This window comes from Macaca fascicularis, chromosome 2, assembly GCF_037993035.2.
Source record: "Macaca fascicularis isolate 582-1 chromosome 2, T2T-MFA8v1.1".
In the NCBI taxonomy this organism is placed as follows: domain Eukaryota; kingdom Metazoa; phylum Chordata; class Mammalia; order Primates; family Cercopithecidae; genus Macaca; species Macaca fascicularis.
The window spans coordinates 39751539-39774151 of record NC_088376.1 but is presented as its reverse complement, the minus strand read 5'-3'; the positions used below and the strand labels follow the sequence as shown (position 1 = coordinate 39774151).

At 39.0% G+C, this 22613-nt stretch overlaps 1 protein-coding gene and 1 pseudogene across 13 annotated transcripts in view; one reads left to right on the top strand and one right to left on the bottom strand.

Moving 5' to 3' along the window:
• NCK1 (NCK adaptor protein 1) overlaps nucleotides 1-22613 on the bottom strand; it is a 93380-nt gene that overhangs the window by 38933 nt on the left and 31834 nt on the right. The window lies entirely within an intron of this gene.
• On the top strand, nucleotides 11994-13001 carry LOC102121705 (RAD51-associated protein 1 pseudogene; annotated as a pseudogene).

Here is a 22613-nt window from a genome sequence, read left to right as displayed (position 1 = left end):
TGGCCAAACATGGTAAAACGCTATCTCTACTAAAAACAAAAATTAGCCAGGCGTGGTGGCACGTGCCTGTAGTCCCAGCTACTTGGGAGGCTGAGGCAGGAGAATTGCTTGAACCTGGGAGGCGGAGGTTGCAGTGAGCTGAGATCACATCACTGCACTCCAGCCTGGGTGACAGAGTGAGATTTGGTCTCAAAAAAAAAAAAAAAAGAAAGAAAGAAAAAATAACAGCTAAAAACTTCCCAAATTTGATGAAGGACATGAATATACATATTCAATAAGCACAACAGACTCCAAGTAGCATGACTGCAAGGAGACACATAGCAAGACACATTATAATCTATCCAAAAACAAACAGACTCTTGAAAGGAGTAAGAGTAATCTGTCACATATGAGGGATCCTCAATGATATTATAAGCAGATTTCTCATCAGCAACTCTGAAGGCCAAAACACAGTGGGCTAATATAGTCTAATGGTCTAATTACTAAAGGGGAGAAGAAGAAGAAAAAAAAATAACCTGTCAGCTAAGAATCCTGTACTGGCAGAAGAATGGCATGAACCTGGGAGGTGGAGTTTGCAGTGAGCCAAGATTGCGCCACTGCACTCCAGCCTGGACGACAGAGTGAGACTCCATCTAAAAAAAAAAAAGCGAAGAGACAGCACACAGAATGGGAGAAAATATTGGCAAACCATACAACTGATAAGGGGTTATATCCAAAATATACAAGGAACCCCAGACAACTCAGTGCAAGAAAACAACCTGGTTTCAGAATAGGCAAAAGACTTGAACAAACATTTCTCAAAAAAAGATGTGCAAATGGCAACAGATACATAAGAAAATGCTCAGCATCACTAATCATTAGGGAAATGCAATTCAAAACACTAAGATCCATTAGAATGGCTTTTATCAAAAAGAACAATAAAAGGGTTGATGAGGATGCAGAGAAAAGCGAACACTTGCACATTGCTGGTGGGGATGTGAATTAGTATAGCCATTATGAAAGAGTATGGAGGGTCCTCAAAAAACTAAATCAGAGTTACAATATGATCCAGCAATTCCACTTCTGGGTATATATCCAAAAGGAACTAAAATCAGTATGGCAAAGGGCTATCTATATCCCCATGTTCATTGCAGCATTATTCACAATAGCCAGGATATGTAATCAACTTAAGTGTCCATCAATGGATTAATGAACAAAAAATGTGGTGTATATACACAGTGAAATTCAGCCTTAAAAAAGAAGGAAATTCTTTCATTTGCAACAACAGAAATGAACCTGGAGAACTTTATGCTAAATTTAATAAGCCAGCACAGAAAGACATGGTCTCACGTATATGTGGAATCTAAAAAAGCTGAACTCATAGAAGTAGAGAGTAGAATGATGGTTACCAGAGACCACAGAGAAGCCAGGATGGGAAGCTGCTGATCAAAGGATATCAAGTTTCAGAGAGGAGGACTAAGTTTTGAGGCCGTATTAATGTATCATATATTTCAAATAACTAAGAGTACATTTTAAATGTCTTGTTATGAAAATGATATGTAAACAAGGTGATGGATATGTTATTTCACATTGTATACATGCGTCAGAACATCCCATTGTACTCCAGAAAAGTATAAAATTATGATTTGCCAATTAACAATATTAAATTTAAAACTGGAATAATGAAATGCTAAGAGAAGTCAAACAGGTTGAAATAAAAGGATGATAGTAATTTGAAGCTATATAAAGTAAAAGTAAATGCATGGGCAAGTATAAAAGCTAGTATTACTGTAACTTTGGTTTGTAACTCTGAGGTTTATTCGGTTTGTAATTTTTTAAACACAACTTTACTACACAACAAAAACACTACTCTAAAAGCTAGTATAATTGTAACTTTAGTTTGTTACTCCACATTTTATTATCTACATAAGAGACAAATGCATAAAATAACCAAAAGGGGGTAGGAATTGAGCTGTACAGGAAGTTACCGTATGTTATTGAAGTTAAGCTGGTATAGATTTAAACTGGAGTGTTTTATCTTCAGAATGTTAAATGCAATCCCCATGGTAACTACAAAAAATAGCTAATGAATAGACACAAAAGGAAATTAGAATGGAATTATTCTATTAAATACAGCACAAAAGACTGTAATGCAGCAAATGAGTGACAAGAAAGCTGTAAGGCATAAAGAAAACAAATAGCAAAATAACAGCAGTCTCTCCTTACCAGTAATTACTCTAATATAAATAAACTCTCCAATCAAAAGACACAGATTGGCAAGATGAATAGAAAAAAATATTCTAAATACATGCTATCCGTAAAAGACTCACTTTAGATCCAAAGACACAAATAGGTAAAACGTGTAAGGAGGGAAAGGCTAGTCCATGCACATAGGAACCATAAGAGAAGTGAGGTGGGCTGTATTAACATCAGACAACATAGACTATAAAACAAGAAAGTATAAGAGACAAGGAAGGATACTATACATTAATAAAGTTTAATATAGCAAGAAGATACTATGATAAACATTTAACATGTAATGACAGCCCATCAAAATATATAAAGCAAAAACTAACAGAATTTAAGGGAGAAACAAGACAGTTCTGCAATAATCACTGGAAACTTCAATACCTGATTCTCAATAATGGGTAGAATAATCAGACAAAAGAGGAAAGAGGACTTAACACTATAAACCAATTAGCTGTAACAGAGAACACTATCTAACAGCAGAAATCATATTCTTCTCAAGTGCACATGGGACATTTAGATTACTACAGAACTCGACATCCTGCCATTGACACTGGCTGTTTAAATAATTGTCTCTCTTATTTATAATATAGCAAGCTCTTAGAGGAAACAGCCTTGTTTCATTTTGTATCCCTGGCACCTCAACAGATCATGCATGTGGTTTTCAGCATTTACAAAATTATGAGTTTCAGCTCCTTTCATATAGTGTTTCATTCCTAAGTCTAGCATGCCCTTCCCCTCTCAGCAAACTTCTACGTATTTTTAAGACCCAATTCACATGTTTTCTTTGCATCATTTGCCTAGATATCTCTGAGCAGTCAGTCACTCCCTTCTCTGTGATTCTACCTAACTTCTACCTCTCTCTTACTGTCTTAGTCCATTTTGTGCTGCTATAACAGAATATCTGAGATTGGGTGATTTATAAAGGATAGAATTTATTTCCTAATAGTTCTGAAGGGTGGGAAGTTCAAGATCAAGACACCAGCATCTGGTGAAGGCCTTCCTGCTACATGATAACAAGGAGGAAGGCATCAAATATCTGGGGCGGGGGGAGTCATGGATCCCATTCCTAAGATAACAGCATTAATTCATTCATGAGTGCAGTGTCCCCAAGACCCAAACACCTCCCTTTGTGCCCCACCTCCCAACACCACTGCATCAACTTTCCAACACATTAACTTTGGGGAACACATTCAAACCACAGCACTATACTGTACATATCCCACTGAATCTGAAATTCTCTTGTAATGTTCTTATAATTTTTGTACCTTCACATGCAGAAACCATTAGCTGTCTACTTTTATTATCTGTTCTTTTCTTCCTAAGCGCTACCAATTTTGAGTAAGGGATGTGGCAACCACAATAAAAATATGTATTGTCAGTCTCCTTTGGAGTCAGATGTCACCACGCTGGCAGTAATCAGTTGCAGTTTGCTTCCTTTAACAGGTGGGACAACCTATCCCTGTTTCTTGTTTTACTCAGTATCCACAGATTTGGTCTCCAGTTTCATGTGTGACTCTTTCAGTCCTGATGATCTTATAAGGACATGAATTCAGAACCACCTCAACCCTGTTTCCATATCCAAATGCTGGCATTGTGGCCTCACCCTCACTTTGCAAGCTGTACATCTAGTCCACTGATTCTACAGATAAATTTACCTTATTTTTGAACAAGGCTTTATCTTTTAAAACTCCCTATCATTCCTTTGTATTTAAAGCAGGCATACATTATCCATTCTAATATTTTAAAAAACTAATTAAAAATATTTTAATTATTAAGACTATATGGGTCCCTGCAAATATTGGTGAAGGAATGTTAATATGACAAAGTGATACGGTTGTGGACATATGTACCCAATGTAAACAGACTATTTTGCTATTATAAAGAGTTGCATGGTTTTTTTCTCCCTGAAAATCATATTTATCATTGTTTACTATAATGTATGTTTTTACTAAAACACTGAAGTACTTTTGAATGGTAAACACTTTCAATTCTACCTTTAACAACTGGAGATTGAAAAATCACTACTAAGATTGAAAAAAATATTCCCAAGGAGAGTAAGAGATTAAATATTTGGTTAAGGATGTTCTCTCTCTTGCTGACCATGATATTACCGGTTCCTAGCTTACTAGGCACACAAAGATCTGGGGACTGAGGCTGATGCCACATATATAAGGATATAATACCTGTAGCAATGAGGACAATAGGTAAGATTCTGTGTTCTCACTGTGTTACAGTCTGAGTCATGGACAGTATTCAATTATCAATTCATCAAAAACACAGGAAAGGGAGGAGCTTCAAGATGGCTGACTACATGCATATGGTACTTGCCTCTTCCATGGAAAGGGAACAAAATAGTGAGGAGATAATCACACTTCAAATAGATCATCTAAGAGAGAACACTGGAATTCAGCAGGGTGGTGACAAGAAGCACTGAAAGCAAGAAAGGAGGAGGAGGCAAGGCAGCCTGCTCAACCAGGATCAGCAGAGAGCCTGGAGAGACTACCTAATGTGGGGAAAGGATGAGAGACCTCCAGCGGTCCACAGTCCCACCAGACTCTTACAATCCTAGCCATGGGAGAACCCCTCAACTGCTGCAGGCCCTGAGTCTAACATAAAGAGGTGCTTAGAAACCACACAACATTATTCCAGAGAGAGCTCACGCTAAGTCCCACAAACCTAAGCAGGTACAGTGTACCTCCATTTTGAGAGCCCAGCCCCCACCAGAATTTGTCATGCCCAGGAACCCAACAGACCCTGCATCTCCACATCCCTGGAGCCCCCACTGACATTCTCCACCTATAGCTGCTCCATAGGGTCCAAGACCACAGCCACTGGCAGCAACTGTCTCCCTACACAGTAGCAGAGGGGGACCCATGCATTTTCATGCACTGAGGAAAAATTCCACTGCCTGCAATAGCTGCTGCAGCAGCAGGAGCAAGGCACAAGCAAAGTATGTGACCCCGCAAGCCACCTGCCTATGAATGCTTCCACTGACAGCAACCCCCCCTTCCCGGTCAAAGGCCACATCACAAGCCCTGCTGTTGCCACCAGAGCATTCTGATGGCAGTCTGAGGATCACTCTCCCCTGCCTACCACAGCCAGTACCTGTGGGTACCGGTGGGGAGCCTAAGGACAGGCTCCTACAACCTGGCTCCATCCCCCTCAGTACCCAAGCATGCAATCCGTGGGCCTGGGGATCACCTAGCCTAGGATCACCACTGTTGGCACCTAAGCACTCCTCCCAGAGTCTGAGATTGAACCTATTCAACCTGCCTCTACCACCACAGCTGGCAACTAACCACAAGTGCCACCTGCAAGCCTAGGGGAATGGCCTGTCACAGCTACTGCCTACACCAGCACAGACAGCTTGGGTCCTAAAGGTTATCCTACCACGGCTAATGCCATCATCCACACCCTGCCCACTACGCAGAGGCTTAAAAACCTGTCAACCTGTCTGGCTCACCTGTGCCATTCCTGGTACCCAAGCAAGATACCTGGAGGCTCAAGAATTGGCTTACCTGAACCTGCTAACACTGGTGCCAGCATACACTGCCCTGAAGCCCAAGGACAGGCAATTTCAACCCACTGGTGCCACCACTGGGGTCTGAGGGCTGGCCTACTTGGCAACCCAGACCTCAGCAAAACTTTATCACAGACCAGGCATGGTGGCTCACACCTGTAATCCTAGCACTTTGGAGGCTGAGGTGCGAGGATCACCTGAGCTCAGGAATTCAAGACCAGCCTGGGCAACAGAGTGAGACCTCTTTTATTGAAAGTTAAAATTTATTTCATAAAAAAACTTTATCACAGCCTCCACTAACAACCACAATCTAAGCCACGTAAGAAATCACAGACACCACTGACACCATTCACATTGAAAGAAATCACACAGAGACTACACTACGACACATACCTAGAATCAAAGCCAAAGTGCCATACTCAACCAACACCACAGATACATCTTCAGGAAAATGTCCTCCCCTATGAAAGAAAATTCAAAAAACTAGAAGAAGCAATTGTCACATGAGAGGCACAGATACCAGTGTAAGGACACAGGAAACGTGAAAAAGCAAGGAAATATGACACCTCCAAATGACCACAATAATTCACGGGCAATACATCCCAATCAAAAAAAATCTGGCCCAGTGCGGTAGCTCAGACTTGTAATTCTAGCACTTTGGGAGACTGAGGCAGGCAGACTGCTTGAGCCTAGGGATTCAAGACCAGCCAGGGCAACATAGTGAGACCCCATCTCTCAAAAAATACAAAAATTAGCCACGTGTGGTGGCATGAACCTAAAGTCCCAGCTACTCAGAGGCTGAGGTGAGGGGATTACCTGAGCCCAGGGAGGTCAAGGCTGCACTGAGCCATAATCACACCATTGCACTCCAATCTAGGCAACAGAGTGAGACCCTGTCCCGGGGGGGAAAAAAGAAATTTATGAAATCCCAGAAAAATAACACAAAATACTGATTTAAAGAAGTCCAGTAAGATACAAGAGAATTCTGAGGCCAGGCACTGTGGTCCTCATCTGTAATCCCAGCACTTTGGAAGGCTGAGGCAGGCAGATCACTTGAGGCCAGGAGTTCAAGACCAACCTAGCAGAACCCCATCTCTGTCTCAAAAAAAAAAAAAAAAAAAAAAAAAAAGATACAAGAGAATTCTGAAAAACAATACAAAAACTTCAGAAAAACAATTCAGGATATGAAGGAGAAATTTACTAAAGAAACTAGATACTACAAAGGAAAACCAGGTTGGGCACAGTGGCTAACGCCTGTAATCAATCCGAGCACTTTGGGAGGCCAAGGCAGGCCAATCACTTGAGGTCAGGAATTCAAGACAAGCCTGGCTAACATGGTGAAACCCTGTCTCTACAAAAAATACAAAAAAAATTAGCCAGGTGTGGTGGCAGGCACCTGTAGTCCCAGCTACTCGGGAGGCTGAGGCAGAAGAATCACTTGAACCTGGGAGGTGAAGGTTGCAGTTAACTGAGATCGCGCCACAGCACTCTAGCCTGGGAAACAGAGCGAGACTCCATCTCAAAAAAAAAAAAAAAAAAAAAAAGGAAAAACCAAACAGGAATTCTGGGACTGAAGATTTCACTGAATGAAATACAAAATACATTTGAACGTGTCAACAACAGACTAGATTAAGCACACGAAAGATTCTCACAACATTAAGGAAGGCCCTTGGAAATAAGCCAGTGAGACAAAAAGTAATAATTAAAAAAAAAAAGAATGAGAAAAGCCTATGTGACATATGGAACACCATTAAGTAACCAAATATTCAAATTTTCAGTGTCTTAGGAGAATAAAAAACAAAAATGTTAGAAAACCTGTTTAATAAAATAATAGGTAAAATATTTCCAAGTCTAGCAAGAGATTTACACATCAGATACACCAAGTTCAGGGATCTATAAGTAAATACAAATCAAAAAGGTCTTCTCCACAGCACATTATATTCAAACTGTCAAAAAATCAAATACATAGAATTCTAAAAATGGCAAGAAAAGCACCTAGTCGCTTATAAAGGAACGCCCATCAAACTAACAGTGGAATTCTCAGCAGAAACCTTATAGGTCAGTAGAGAATGAAATTATATATTCAAAGTGCTGAAAGAAGGCCAGGTACGGTGGCTCAAGCCTGTAATCCCAGCACTTTGGGAGACTGAGGCAAGTGGATCATTTGAGGCCAGGAGTTCGAGACCAGCCTGGCCAACATGGTGAAACCCTATCTCTACTAAAAATACAAAAAGTAGCTGGGCACAGTGATACATGCCTGTAATCCCAGCTATTCAGGAAGCCAAAGCAGGAGAATCACTTGAACCCTGGAGGCAGAGGCTGCAGTGAGCTGAGATTGCACCACTGCACTCCAGTCTGGGTGGCAGAGCAAGACTCCATCTAAAAAAATAAATAGTTTTTTTTTTAAAGGGCTGAATAAAAGAAACTGTCAGTCAAGGATACTATACCCAGCAAAGTTATCCTTCCTAAATGAATAAGAAATAAAGTATTTCACAAACAAGCAAAAGCTGAGGGAATATATCACCACTAGACTGGCCCTAAAAGAAATGCTTAAGAAAGTCCTACATCCAGAAGCAAAAGAACACTATCTACCATCATGAAAACACAAAAAAATATAAAAACCACTGATAGAGCAAACACAAACAAGGAAGAGACTTACAACTACAGAAAACCACCAAACCAAAATAATAATTAATGAGAGACAAAGAGGGAACAGATGATATACAAAACAGCCATAAATCAATTAATAAAATGACAGAAATAAGCCTTCACATATCAATAACTCTGAATGTAAACTGATCAAACTTTCCACTTAAAAGATATAGACTAATTTGGCTGGGCGCGGTATGGCTCACACCTATAATCCCAGCACTTTGGGAGGCCAAGGCAGGTGGATCACCTAAGGTCAGGGGTTCAAGACCAGGCTGGTCAACATGGTGAAACCCCATCTCCACTAAAAATACAAAAATTAGCCAGGCGTAGGGGTGGGTGCCTGTAATCCCAGCTACTCAGGAGGCTGAGGCAGGAGAATCGCTTGAACCCAGGAGACAGAGGTTGCAATGAGCCAAGACCGCACCATTGTACTCCAGTCTGGCAACAAGAGCAAAACTCCATCTCAAATAAATAATATAGATAGATAGATACTGATTGAATAGATTTTTTAAAATGTTTTTAAAGCATGACCCAACTATATACTACCTACAAGAAACTCATCTCACCTGTAAAGACATATAGGCTGAAATTAAGGGATGGAAAAAGATATTCCATGCAAACAGAAACCAAAAGTGACTAGAAGTAGCTATGCGTGAGTATCGAACAAAACAAACTAAGTCAAAAACTGTAAAAAGAGACAAAGAAGGTCATTATATAACAGTAGAGGGAAAAATTCAGGAGGAGGATATAACAATTCCAAACATATAAGGCACCCAACACTGGAGCACCCAGATATATAAAGCAAGTATTATTAGATCTGCAAGAAGAGATAGATTCCACTATGATAATAGTTAGGGACATCAGGACCCCACTGTGAGCATTAAATGGATCATGTAGATAAAAAATTAAGAAAGCCACACTGGATTTAAACTGCGTATTAGACCAAACAGACCTAACAGACATTTACAGAACATTTCATCTAACATCTACAGAATATACATTCTTTTCATCAGCATATGGAACTTCTCCAGGACAGATCATGTTAGGACACAAAACATGTCAACAAATTTTTAAAACTTGAAATTGTATCCATTATCTCCTCAGATAAGAATGGAATAAAACTAGAAATCAAGAATAATAGGCCGAGTGGGGGAGCTCATGCCTGTAATTCTAGCACTCTAGGAGGCCAAGGTGGGTGGATTGCCTGAGCTCAGGAGCTCAAGATCAGCCTGGGCAGCATGGTGAAACCCCATTTTTACTAAAATACAAAAATCAGCCAGGCATGGTGGCGTGCACCTGTAGTCCCAGCTACTTAGGAGGCTGAGGCACAAGAATTGCTTGAACACAGGAGGCGGAGGTTGCAGTGAGCTGAGATAGTGTCATTGCACTCCAGCCTGGGTGACTAAACAAAACTCTGTCTCAGGAAAAAAAAAATAAAAAAAGAGTAAGAGGAACTTTGTAAACTATATAATATATAGAAGTTAAACAACATGCTTCTGAATGACCACTAGGTCAAGGAAGACATTAAGGAAGAAATCAAAAAATTATTGAAACAAATGAAAATCTAATACGACATACCAAAAATCTATGAGATACAGCAAAAACAGTACTAAGAGGGAAATTTATAGCAACAAATGCCTACATCAAAAAAGCAGTAAGATTTTAAAGAAACAATGTAGCAATGCACCTTAAGGAACTAGAACAAACCAAACCCCAAATTAGTAGAAGGAAAGAAATAATAAAGATCAGAGCAGAACTAAATGAAACGACTTTTTTAAAAAGCACAAAGGAGCAACAAAAAGCTGATTTTTTGAAAAGGTAAATCAATAAACCACTTGCTAGACTAACCAACATAAAAAGAGAGGACCCAAATAAAATCAGAAATGAAAACGGAGACATTACAACTGATTCCACAGAAATACAAAAGATCATTAAAAACTATTACAAACAACGATACACTAACATACTGGAAAACTGAGAGGAAACTGATACATTCCTAGACATAGACATACACAATCTACCAAGATTGAATCAGGAAGAAATACAAAACTTCAACAGATCAATAATAAGTAAAGATATTTAATCAGTAATAAGTCTCCCAACAAAGAGAAGTCTGGGACTGGATGGCTTCACTGCCAAATTCTACCAAACACTCATAGAAGAACTAACACCAATTCTCCCCAACTCATTCTACAAGGCCAACATTACCTTAACACCAAAACAAGACAAGGATGCAATAAAAAATATAAAATATAAAAAAAAGAAATACAGAAAACTACAGGCCAATATCCCTAATGAACATAGACATAAAAATTCTCAAAATACTGGCAAAGTGAATCCAACAACATTAAAAAATAAAAATAAAAAATAAAAAAAATAAACACACCACCACAATGAAGTGAGATTTATCCCAGAGAGGCAAGGATGGTTACACAAATCAATAAATATGATTCATAACATCAACAGAATACAGGACAAAACCATATGTTCAGCTCAACAGACACAGAAAAAGCACATGATAAAATTCAGTGTCTCTTCACGATAAAAACTCTTAACAAACTAGGCATAAAAGAAACATACTTCAACATAACAAAGGTCATATATGACAAACCCACAGCTAACATCATACTGAATGGGGAAAAGTTGAAACCCTTTCCTCTAAGAACTGGAACAAGACTTGGATGCCCACTTTAACCACTCCTATTCAACACAGTACTGCAAGTCCTAGCCAGACCAATCAGGCAAGAGGAAAAAAAAGAAAAGGCATCCAAATTAGAAAAGAGGAAGTCAAACTGTCCCTCTTTGCTGCTGATATGATCTTGTATCTAGAAAAACCTAGACTCCACCAAAAAGCTCTTAGTTCTGCTAAATAAATTCAGTAAAGTTGCAGGATACAAAATCAACACACATAAATCAATATGCATCCACCTGTGAAGTAGGGAATGTTAAAAAAAAAAAAAAAAAATCAACATACAAAACCTGTTTCCATCCACCAATAAACCAAACTAGCTGAGAAAGAAATCAAGAAGGCATTCCCTCTTTACAATAGCTATAAAAACTACAAAACACTGGATAAAATAAATTAAAGAGGGCACAAACAAATGGAAAGACATCCCATGCTCAAGGATAAGAATTAACATCATTAAAATGACCATACTGCCATAAGCAATCTACATTTTCAATGCAATTACTATCAAAACACCAATGTCTTTTTTCACAGAAATAGAAAAACCAATCTTAAAATTCATATGAAACCAAAAAGAAGCCCAAACAACCAAAACAATCTTGAGCAAAAAGAATAAAACTACCTGACTTCAAAACACATTACGAGGTTACAGTAACCAAAACAGCATGGTACTGGTATAAAACAGACACGCAGACTAACAGAATAAAACAGAAAATTCAGAAATAAATCCACATATTTAAAGCCAACTGATTATATTAAATAAACAAACAAAAAGCTTCTGCACAACAAAGGAAACAATCGAGAGTGAAGGGAGAGCACCAATGTCTGGTTTTGGGTGGGAACTGAAACAACCACTACAGCCAACAAGAACTTGGGAAGTATAAATATCAAGCCTTGAAAGGGACCATGCTGCAGCCTGTGAGATGTAAGAAACCAATCAATTACTCACAGTTTGACAACTCTGACAGTGATGATTTTGTTTTTGCAACTGTACCTTTAAACAAGAAATCCAGAACATCAAAGGAGTTAAAACAAGATAAACCAAAACCTAATTTGAATGATCTCCAGAAAGAAGTCCCACTAGAAGAGAAAACCCCTAACAAAAAGAATGGCTTTAGATGACAAGCTCTACCAGAGAGACTTAGAAGTTTGCACTAGCTTTATCAGTGAAGGAACTTCCAACAGTCACCACTAATGTGCAGAAGTCTCAAGATAAAAGAGTTGAAAAACATGGCAATAGTAGAACAGAAACACAGAATAAGTCTCCTCATATCTCTAATTGCAGTGTAGCCAGTGATTATTTAGATTTGGATAAGATTACCGAGAAAGACGATGGTGGCATTCAAGGGAAAAGAAAAGCAGCATCTAAAGCTGCGGTACAACAGAGGAAAATTCTTCTGGAAGGCAGTGATGGCGATAGTGCTAATGACACTGAACCAGACTTGGCAACTGGTGAAGATTCTGAGGTTGATTCTGATTTTGGTGAGAGTGTGGATAATGACGCAGACTTCTCTATGAGAAAAAGTAAAGTTAAAGAAATTAACCAAAGAAAAAAGTAGTAGTAGTAGTAGTGAAGGTAAATCCCCAGTAGAAAAGAGAGAGAAGAAATCTAAATCCAAATGTAATCCTTTAGTGACTTTGGTAGACTGCTCCGGCTGCTGTCAAATCAGAATCTCAGTCCTCGCCAAAAGAGATTGATCTTTCTTCAGATGCTACTAGGAAACCATTACAAATATGCAGTCCTTCAGCTGAAAGCAAGAGACCTAAATGGTTCCACCAGCATCTGGAAATAGCAGCAATAGCAGCAGCCCACTGGCAGGAGTGTCCATGAAGTCTCCAAATCAGAGTCTCTGCTGTGGCTTGTCCAGATCAGCACAAGTTAAACCTTTGCATCCAAATGCTACTAGACGCTGACTGTGGTACCTGCGAAATGTTTGGCTGAAAGCAGCACAGCTTCACAAGGGTGTTTGTATTTGATTTGTGTTTATATCTGAGGCAGGTATTGTAATATAAAGGATTCCATTACCATGTCCTATAAATGATCTCTAGCCATTTTATGATTATGTTCTCTGTAAAGCTCTTCAATATCTCAATGAGAGCTTTGTTTGTAAGAATTATCTTCTCATGCCTTTCCTTCTGGAGAGCATATTCTATTTTCCTGTCAGTTTGACATGGAGGAAGTCCACATCACATGCCGTTCTTTTCTGGTTACATGATGTGCCTTTCTAGCTTTGTCTAGTTTATAGCACCTTAACGTTAACCGTTCAGTTTTATCTCACACAGGGAAACATTCTCATTTCTTTCATAAGACATTTCTGAAATCTCATAAGCTACTTAAGCTACATTATCAGTTTTACTGCAAAGATGCTTTGTATTTTAGCCAAATCTTTTTATAGTAAGAGTTCAGAAGTATTTTACATACTAAAATGGTTGGTGTATTATGGCATGTGTCTCCTATTTAGATGGTTATTCTATAGCAAATAGAATTTAAAGACATTTAATGATACTTTCATTGTCAAAACCTTTAATAAAAGTGGAAATGTTTTGAAATGCTTTTTTCTTGATACCATTGCAGCCACCTTTTTTCTTTTTTTTTTCTTTTTTTTTTTTTTTTGAGAGGGAATCTTGCTCTATCACCCAGGCTGGTGCAATCTCGGCTCACTGGAACCTCCACCTCCCACGTTCAAGTGATTCTCATGCCTCAGCCTCCCGAATAGGTGGGATTACAGGCAACCACCACCACACCCAGCTAATTTTTGTATTTTTAGTAGAGACAGGGTTTCACCATGTTGGCCAGGCTGGTCTTGAACTCCTGGCCTCAAGTGATCTGCCCGCCTTGGCCTCCCAAAATGCTGGGATTACAGGCATGAGCCACTGCGCCCCACCAACATCCACCTGCTTCTGATTGTCCACACTATAAAATGAGAGCTCTGCCAAAATGTTAGCCTTTTTCTTATAAACAAGGGAAAAGCTGTTTCTTCAAATATTAACTTTTTGTTAAGCCAGTTCTTCAGAAAGTAGTTGTCAAGTATTTAGCCATCCCTATTATGATATTAGATAATACAGCTTCTTAGGAAGCTTAGATCTCAGTTTACTGTGAAAAACAATTGTAACCAATATTTTATATTTACAGTGGGAATTTCTACTAGCTTCTGATCAATTTTTATAAAAAATTTTCAAATCATATTAACCATTTAAAAATGTATAATACTTAATTCTTCTCAGTTTATGGGAACATCTGTGTTAATGTGAAAATAATAATTTAGAATTGTGATTAAAGTGAGCATTTGTCTAAAAAAAAGGGTGAAGAGACAATCTGCTGAATGGGAGAAAATATGTGCAAACTATTCAACAAGTGACTAATATCTAGAATATACAAGGAACTCTAACAACAAAAACAAAATCCCCACCAATAATCCCATTTAAAAGTAGGCTAAGGACATGAATAGATATTTTTCAAAAAACGGCATACAAATGGCAAACAAGTATATGAAAAAATGCTCAACATCACTAATCATTAGGGAAATGCAAATGAAAACCACATGAAATATCATTTCACCCAAGTTAAAGTGGCTATTATTTAAATAACAAAAAAGGCCAGGTGTGGTGGCTCACGTCTGTAATCTCAGCACTCTGGGAGGCCAAGGCAGGCAGATCACCTGAGGTCAGCAGTTTGAGACCAGCCTGGCCAACACATGGCAAAATCCCATCTCTACTAAAAATACAAATTAGCCAGGCATGGTGGCACACACCTGTAGTCCCAGCTACTTGGGAGGCTGAGACAGGAGAATCACTTGAACCTGGGAGGCAGAGGTTGCAGTGAGCTGAGATCGTACCACTGCACTCCAGCCTGGGTAACAGTGAGATTCCGTCTCGAAATAATAAATAAAAAGAAAACAAAAGACAAAAAAGACACTGGTAAGGATAGAAAAAAGGGAACTCTTACACAGTGTTAGTAAGAATGTAAATTAGTACATACTTTCTGGAAAACAGTATGAAAATTTCTCAAAAAACTAAAAACAGAACTACCACACGATCCAGCAATCCCACTACTGGGTAGTTATCCAAAGGAAAAGAAATCAGTGTATCAAAGGGATACGTGCACTTGCATGTTTATTGTAGCACTATTCACAATAGCAAATATATGTAATTAAGCTAAGTGTTCATCAACAGATACACACGGCCAGGTACAGTGCTAGGTCTATAATCCTAGCACTCTGGGAGGCCGAGGCAGGAGGACTGCTTGAACCCAGGAATTTGAGATCAGTTTGGGCAACATAGTGAAACCCCCATTTCTACAAAAAAATGTTTTTTTTAATTAGCCAGGTGTGGTGGGTATGCTTGTGGTCCCAGCTACCCACTGCAGTGAGCCATGATTGCACCACTGCACTCCAGCCTGGGCGACAGAGTGAGACCCTGTCTTTAAAAACAAACAAACAAACAAAAACAGATTAATGGATATAGGCAGCATATATACACAATGGAATACTATTCGGTCATTAAAAAAGAATGAAATCATGTCATCTGCAGCAACATGGATGGACCTGGAGGTCATTATGTTAAGTGAAATAAGTCAGGACTAGAAAGACAAGTATGTTCTCACTCATTCAGTGGGTTTAAAAGATTGATCTCATAGAGGTAGACAGTAGAATGACAGACACCAAAGTCTGAGAAGGGTGCATGGGTGGTAGGTAATGAAGAGAGGCTGGTCAATGTACACAAACATATTGTTAAAGTATAAAAATTCTAATATTCTATAGCAGAGTAGGGTGACTACAGTTAGCAAAACTGTGTATTTCAAAGTAGATAGAAAGGAGGACTTTAAATGTTGCCAAAACATAGAAATTATAAATACTCAAGGTGATAGATATCCCAAATACCCTGACTTGATCACTACACATCCTATGCAACAAAATGTCACATGTGCCTCATAAATATGTAAAATATTATGTATCAATAAAAAACAACAGGAAAGGAGAAGAGAAGCAAAGAAAAAGGATGGCAAACAAAGCAACATGACAAAAATCTAGATATATCATAATCAAAATAGATGTGAATGAATTTAACTCATTTGTAACAGAAAATAACAAAAATAACATACAGGCTGGGCACAGTGGCTCATGCCTGTAATCCCAGCACTTTGGGAGGCCAAGGTGGGAGGATCACCTGAGGTCAGGAGTTAAGAGACCAGCCTGGTCAACATGGCAAAACCCCATCTCTACTAAAAATGCAAAAATTTACGGGGTGTGTGGGAGTGTGCGCCTGTAATCCCAGCTACTCGGGAGGCTGCGGCACAAGAATCACCTGAACCCAGGAGGCAGAGGTTGCAGTGAGTCGAGACTGTGCCACTGTACTCCAGCCTGGGCAACAGAGTGGGACTCGGTCTCAAAAAATAAATAAAATAAAATAAAATAAAGTAATAGAAAATAAAAACAACACACAAATTCAACTAAAGCTGTTTATAAAAGTGAACTAAAACATTAACAAAGAAAAGATGAAAAAAACTAAATTCTGGCAAACCTTTTTTTAAAAAAAGTGGTATGGCCATTTTTAAAAAAAGGTGTTATAGCAATTTTAACATCAGACAAAACAATTTTATTGCAATATTAGAAGGTATGGAGACATGAGATATATATATATATATATAAAATAATAAAATAAACTAAAAACATACCAAAGCCTTATACACAGCTATCAAAATAAGGCAAAAAGAAAGTTCCAAGAAAAAAATTAATCTTCAATCACTGCATGAGCCTCTAATTTACTTACATTAGAAACAGACAGATCAGAATGTCTGAACACCAGTAAGTAGATATAATATTTGATCCACAAAGTTAGTAAATTTGATCTAAGTTATATAAAGAACCCTCCACCAAACAAAAAAATAAAAATATAATTATTTTCAAGTACATGTGAAACATTTTCAAAATAAAGTCACAATGAAAAACAAAAAAATGTTCAAGGAACTTTTATCTAAGACATTATATCTAACCACGATATAATGTTGAAATCAACATTTTCAAATATTTGTTAACTTAGAAATGAACTTCTAAATTTAAAATGATAAACTATAAAAATCAGAACTGAATGACAATAAATATACCATGCCATCAAAATGTGCAGCTCAGCTAAAATTACAGTCTTAATGCTCTTGAAACAAAACAATAAGACTGAATATGCTTAACTAATATACTCAATCAAGAAACTAGGAAAAAAAAAAAAAGAGTAAACCTAAAGAAAACATAAGTATGTTAATCTTCTTAAATTTTCTCTACATTTTATGATGTTTTGACATCTTGGGTCCTACAAACCCGGGAGCGACTGTACCTCCCAGGGTTAATTCCTAGAGATAGCAAGCAACTTGCCTCTGAACACACCTCCGATATGCAACTAAGCAATCTAGAGTCTATACCACAACCATCTTCTTTAAATAACTCTCACACACCAGGCTAGTATTCCTTCTGCCCTAATATACCCCAGGGCCAGGTACCGGCCAACCAGGGACCATACCTATAACCCAGAACCCACCAAAATTTTCAAATGATCCAAATTTACTCAAGTTTGTCTACCCTGTCTTGCTCTTTTTTTTTTTTTTTTTTTTTTGAGACGGAGTCTCGCTCTGTCGCCAGGCTGGAGGGCAATGGCACAATCCCTGCTCAATGCAACCTCCACTTCTCCTGAGTTCAAGCGATTCTCCTGCCTCAGCCTCCCCAGTAGCTGGAACTACAGGCACACCCCATCACACCCAGTTAATTTTTGTATTTTTAGTAGAGATGGGGTTTCAGCATGTTGGCCAGAATGGTCTCGATATCTAGCCCTCGTGATCCACCCACCTCGGCCTCCCAAAGTGCTGGGATTACAGGCATGAGCCACCGCGCCCAGTCGCCCATTCTTTTCCACAGAAACCACAATATAAGCTCTGGCCTACGCTTTTCTACTCCTTCTGCTTCCTGACCAACCTTGGTGCTTTCCCATGGGGCCTTCGATAACATGCCTGTCTCCTGTTTCTAGGTAACAGTGAGTACAAAACTCTTCTTCCATGACAGTCTTTTTGGTCTCTGTAGGTCTTACCATATCTTATTTTGAGACAAGAAGGGAAATAAATAGCAGTAATTAATGAATTGGAAAATAAGGGAAAAAAAACCCAGAGTAGAGAAGAGTTTCTCAAACTTAAGAATCAAAAAGCATAAACCACAAAGGAAAAGATATTATGGAAAAGGATAAGTACATTAATTTCCTCTTATTTCTTCAAAATCAGCTTTGAGATATAATTCACCTACAAAACTAATTTTAAGTGTACAGTTTAATGAGTTTTGACAAATGTATACAGTCGTGTAACCCACACCACAATCAAGATCTAAAACACTTGCATCACCCAAAAAAGTTATATTATGCCCCTTTACAGTCATTTCTCTCCAGACTGGCAAGCACTGATAGGCTGTCATCAGTTTGCCTTTTCTTGAATTCCATACAAATGGAATCATATAGTTGACTATGTTAAAGTGAAAACTGTTCAGCACATCCCCATTATCAAAAAAATCAGCTTGCCGGGCGCAGCAGCTCATGCCTATAATCCTGGCACTTTGGGAGGCCGAAGCGGGCAGATCACCTGAGGTCAGTAGTTCAAGACCAGCCTGACCAAGATGGAGAAACCCCGTCTCTACTAAAAATACAAAATTAGCTGGGCGTGGTGGCATATGCCTGTAACCTCAGCTACTTGGGAGGCTGAGGCAGGAGAATTGCCTGAACCCGGGAGGTGGAGGCTGTGGTGAGCCGAGATAGTAGCGCCACTGCACTCCAGCCTGGGCAACAAGAGTAAAACTCCATCTCAAAAAAACAAAACAAAAACATCAGCTTATTTCTGAAAAATGTAATTAAAAGTACTAATAAGAGAAGAAAATCTAGCAAAATTAGGAACACAGCAAAATGCAGGAAACAACTTACCAGAACAGAACTGAGCAGGTAGCAGGATGGAACGGGAACCTTTGCATTCCAGGGGAAGTAGGATATACACTTACTATAGAAATGAGTTTGCCTTTCCAACCCTGAGTGTCTCTGGACATTTACAGTACCTCAATGGCTTCAAAATGTTTGCTTTGCCAATCTGGGATTCCCTTTAACATCACCTCAAACCAAAGGACTCGTTTAATGGGCAAGAAGATACAACATTAAGCACATGACCATGGCATCCACTGGTCCTACACCACATACCACATCACCTAGAAACTGTGAGGCTAACAAAATCATAAAGTGGTGCATTAAATTAAAAGCTCGATTAAGAAGTCATTCTGCTGGTCATTTGGGATGCAGCATATGCACTGAACCAATGGCTAGGCTTAAAACCAAGGTGTAGAGAAGTTAGATTGACTCTTCACCATCACTCCCAGTAACGCACTTACAGCATGTGGATTTCCTATCCCCACAATTTAAAATCTCTGCTGTACTAGAGATCCTGAGGGTAATGCTTCCACAGTAGGGGTTCACAGAGCCTAAAGCCACAACCACCACTTGGTCACTATGGGCTTCTCACACTGATGAACAAGCAGGCAAAGAAAGGAATAAATATACTAGCAGTGATAAGAGACCCTGATTATTAGGACCTGTTGTACACAATGGGATTAGGGAGCAATCTGGAATGCAGGGTATTTCCACGCTTGGTAATAGGGCAAACAGGAAATTACAGCAACCATGGCTCAAAACAGGCAAGGCAACTAAAGGCTCAAGTCCCACAAGGATGGAAGCCTAAAGGACACAAGCAACTTAAACCAGCTTAAATGCTGGCCCAGCATAAAGGAAATCTAGAATAGGTAGTAAAAGAAGGTAATGATGAATAGTAATTCCTGCCTCAATACCAGTAGAAGCAACAGGTACCACTGGCTTATATCACTAACCCTTCTCAAATTTCCATGGAAGATGTCAACACTTGGTGATGGATTAGAATCTATGTAGGGTTTAAGCCAATCTGAGCAAAGCAAGATGTAGATTCTATCAACAGTCTCATGCCTCAAAAACAAACATAAAGAGATGGGACTTAATTAAAATAAAAGGCTTCTGCACAGCAAAAGACACAATCAGCAGAGTAAACAACCCACAGAGTGGAAGAAAATCTTCACCATCTATACATCTGACAAAGGACTAACATCCAGACTCTACAAGGAATTCAAATCTGCAAAAGAAGAACAATCCCATCAAAAAACAGACTCAGGACATGAATAGACAGTTCTCAAACGAAGATACACAAATGGTCAACAAACATATGAAAAAACGTTCAACATCACTAATTATCAGGGAAATGCAAATCAAAACCACAATGCAGTACTACCTTACTCCTGCAAGAATGGCCACAATAAAAAAAAATCAAAAAATAGATGTTGGCATGGATATGGTGAAAAGGGAACACTTTTACAATGTTTGTGAGAATGTAAACTAGTATGGAGATTCCTTAAAGAACTGAAAGTAGATCCAGCAATCCCACTCCTGTGTATCTACCCAGAGGAAAAGAAGTCATTATACGAAAAAGATACTTGCACATGCATGTTTACAGCAGCACAATTCACAACTGCAAAATATGGAACCAGCTCAAATGTCCATCAATTAACGAGTGGGTAAAGAAAATATGGTGTGTATATATACCATGGACTATTACTCAACCATAAAAAGAAATAAAATAATGGCAATTGCAGCAACCTGGATGGAACTGGAGACCATTATTCTAACTGAATTAACTCAGGAGTGGAAAACCAAACGTCATATAGTCTCCATTCATAAGTGGGAGCTAAGCTATGAGGACGCAAAAGCATATGAATAAGGGTGGTGGCGTGAGGGATAAAAGACTACACATTGAGTACCGTGTACATTGCTGTTGAGTGATAGTTGTACCCATCTCAGAAATCACCACTAAAGAACTTACTCAGTTCTAGAGGTCATTACAGTTCTACAGGTCATTAAGTCTAAAACAGGTCTTACAGGCATGCTTGGCATTTGCAGCAGCCTGGATGGAGTAGATTACAAAGCTACAATCAAAGCCTGCATTCCTTCAGGAGGCTCTAGAGAAGAACCTGTTCTTTGTCTATTCTAGCTCCTAGAAGCTGCTTACATTCCTTTGCTCTTGGTCGCATCATCAAGATTTCTGCTTTCATCATCACATCCCTTTCTTGGACTAACTGATTCCCTCTGATAAGGACTCGTGTGATTACCAGAACCCACTCAGATAATCCAGGACATCAGTAGCACAGGTGACCGAAAAGAGTGAAACTGGACTTCATCAAAATTAAGATCTTTTAACATACTTTGTATACGAAAGGACACTAAATTAATACAGTGAAAAGGCAACCTACAGAAAGGAATATTTGGAATCACATCTGACAGGACACTGAAATTCAGAATATATAAAGAACTCTTACAAGTCAACAACAACAACAAACAATCCAGCTGGGTGTGGTGACTCACACCTATAATCCCAGCACTTTGGGAGGCTGAGATAGGAGGATCCCTTGAGGCTAAAAAGTTCAAGACCTACCTGGGCAACATAGTGAGACCCCCATCTCTACAAAAAATAAATAAATGTGCCAGGCAGTGGCATACACCTATAGTCCTAGCTACTCAGGAGGCTGAGACAGGAGGATCATTTGAGCCCAGAAGGATGAGATTGCAATGAGCCATGATTATGTCACTGCGTTCCAGCCTGAGTGATACAGTGAGACTTTGTCTCTAAAAAGAATAAAATAAAAGTCCAACACAAAAATGGGGAAGGAACTGAATAGACAGTTCTCCAAAGAAGATATGCAAACAGTGAATAAGCACATGAAAAGATGATCATATCACTAGCCACTAGAAAAATCCAAATCAAAACCACAATGAGATAATACCACCTCACAACCATCACCATGGCTATTTAAAAAAAGATGACGATGACAGAAAATAACAATTGTTGGTAAAGATGTAGAAAATTAGAACCCTTGTGCATTGCTGGTGGGAAGATAAGATGGTACAGCCACTGTGGAAACCCATATGGCAGTTCTTCAAAAAATAAGAAACAGAATTACCATATGATCCAGGCAATTTCACTTCTGGATATAAACCCAAAAAAAGTAAAAGTGAGAACTCAAATAGATATTTGTACACCCATGTTTGTAACAGCATTATTCACAATAGCCAAAAAGTGGAAGCAACCGAAGTGTCCATCATCAGGCCGGGCATGATGGCTCAGCACTTTCGAAGGCTGAGGCGGGTGGATCACCTGAGGTCAAGAGTTCAAGACCAGCCTGACCAACATGGCAAAACCCCCATTTCTATTAAAAATACAAAATTAACCAGGCGTGGTGGCCCATGCCTGTAATCCCAGATACTTGGGAGGCTGAGGCAGGAGAATTACTTGAACCCAGGAGGCGCAGGTTGCAAATGAGCAGAGATCGTGCCACTGCACTCCAGCCTGGACAACAAGAGCAAAACTCCACCTCAGTGTCCATCATCAGTTGAATGAGTAAATAACATGTGGTAAATATAGATTCAGTGGAAAAGTACCAG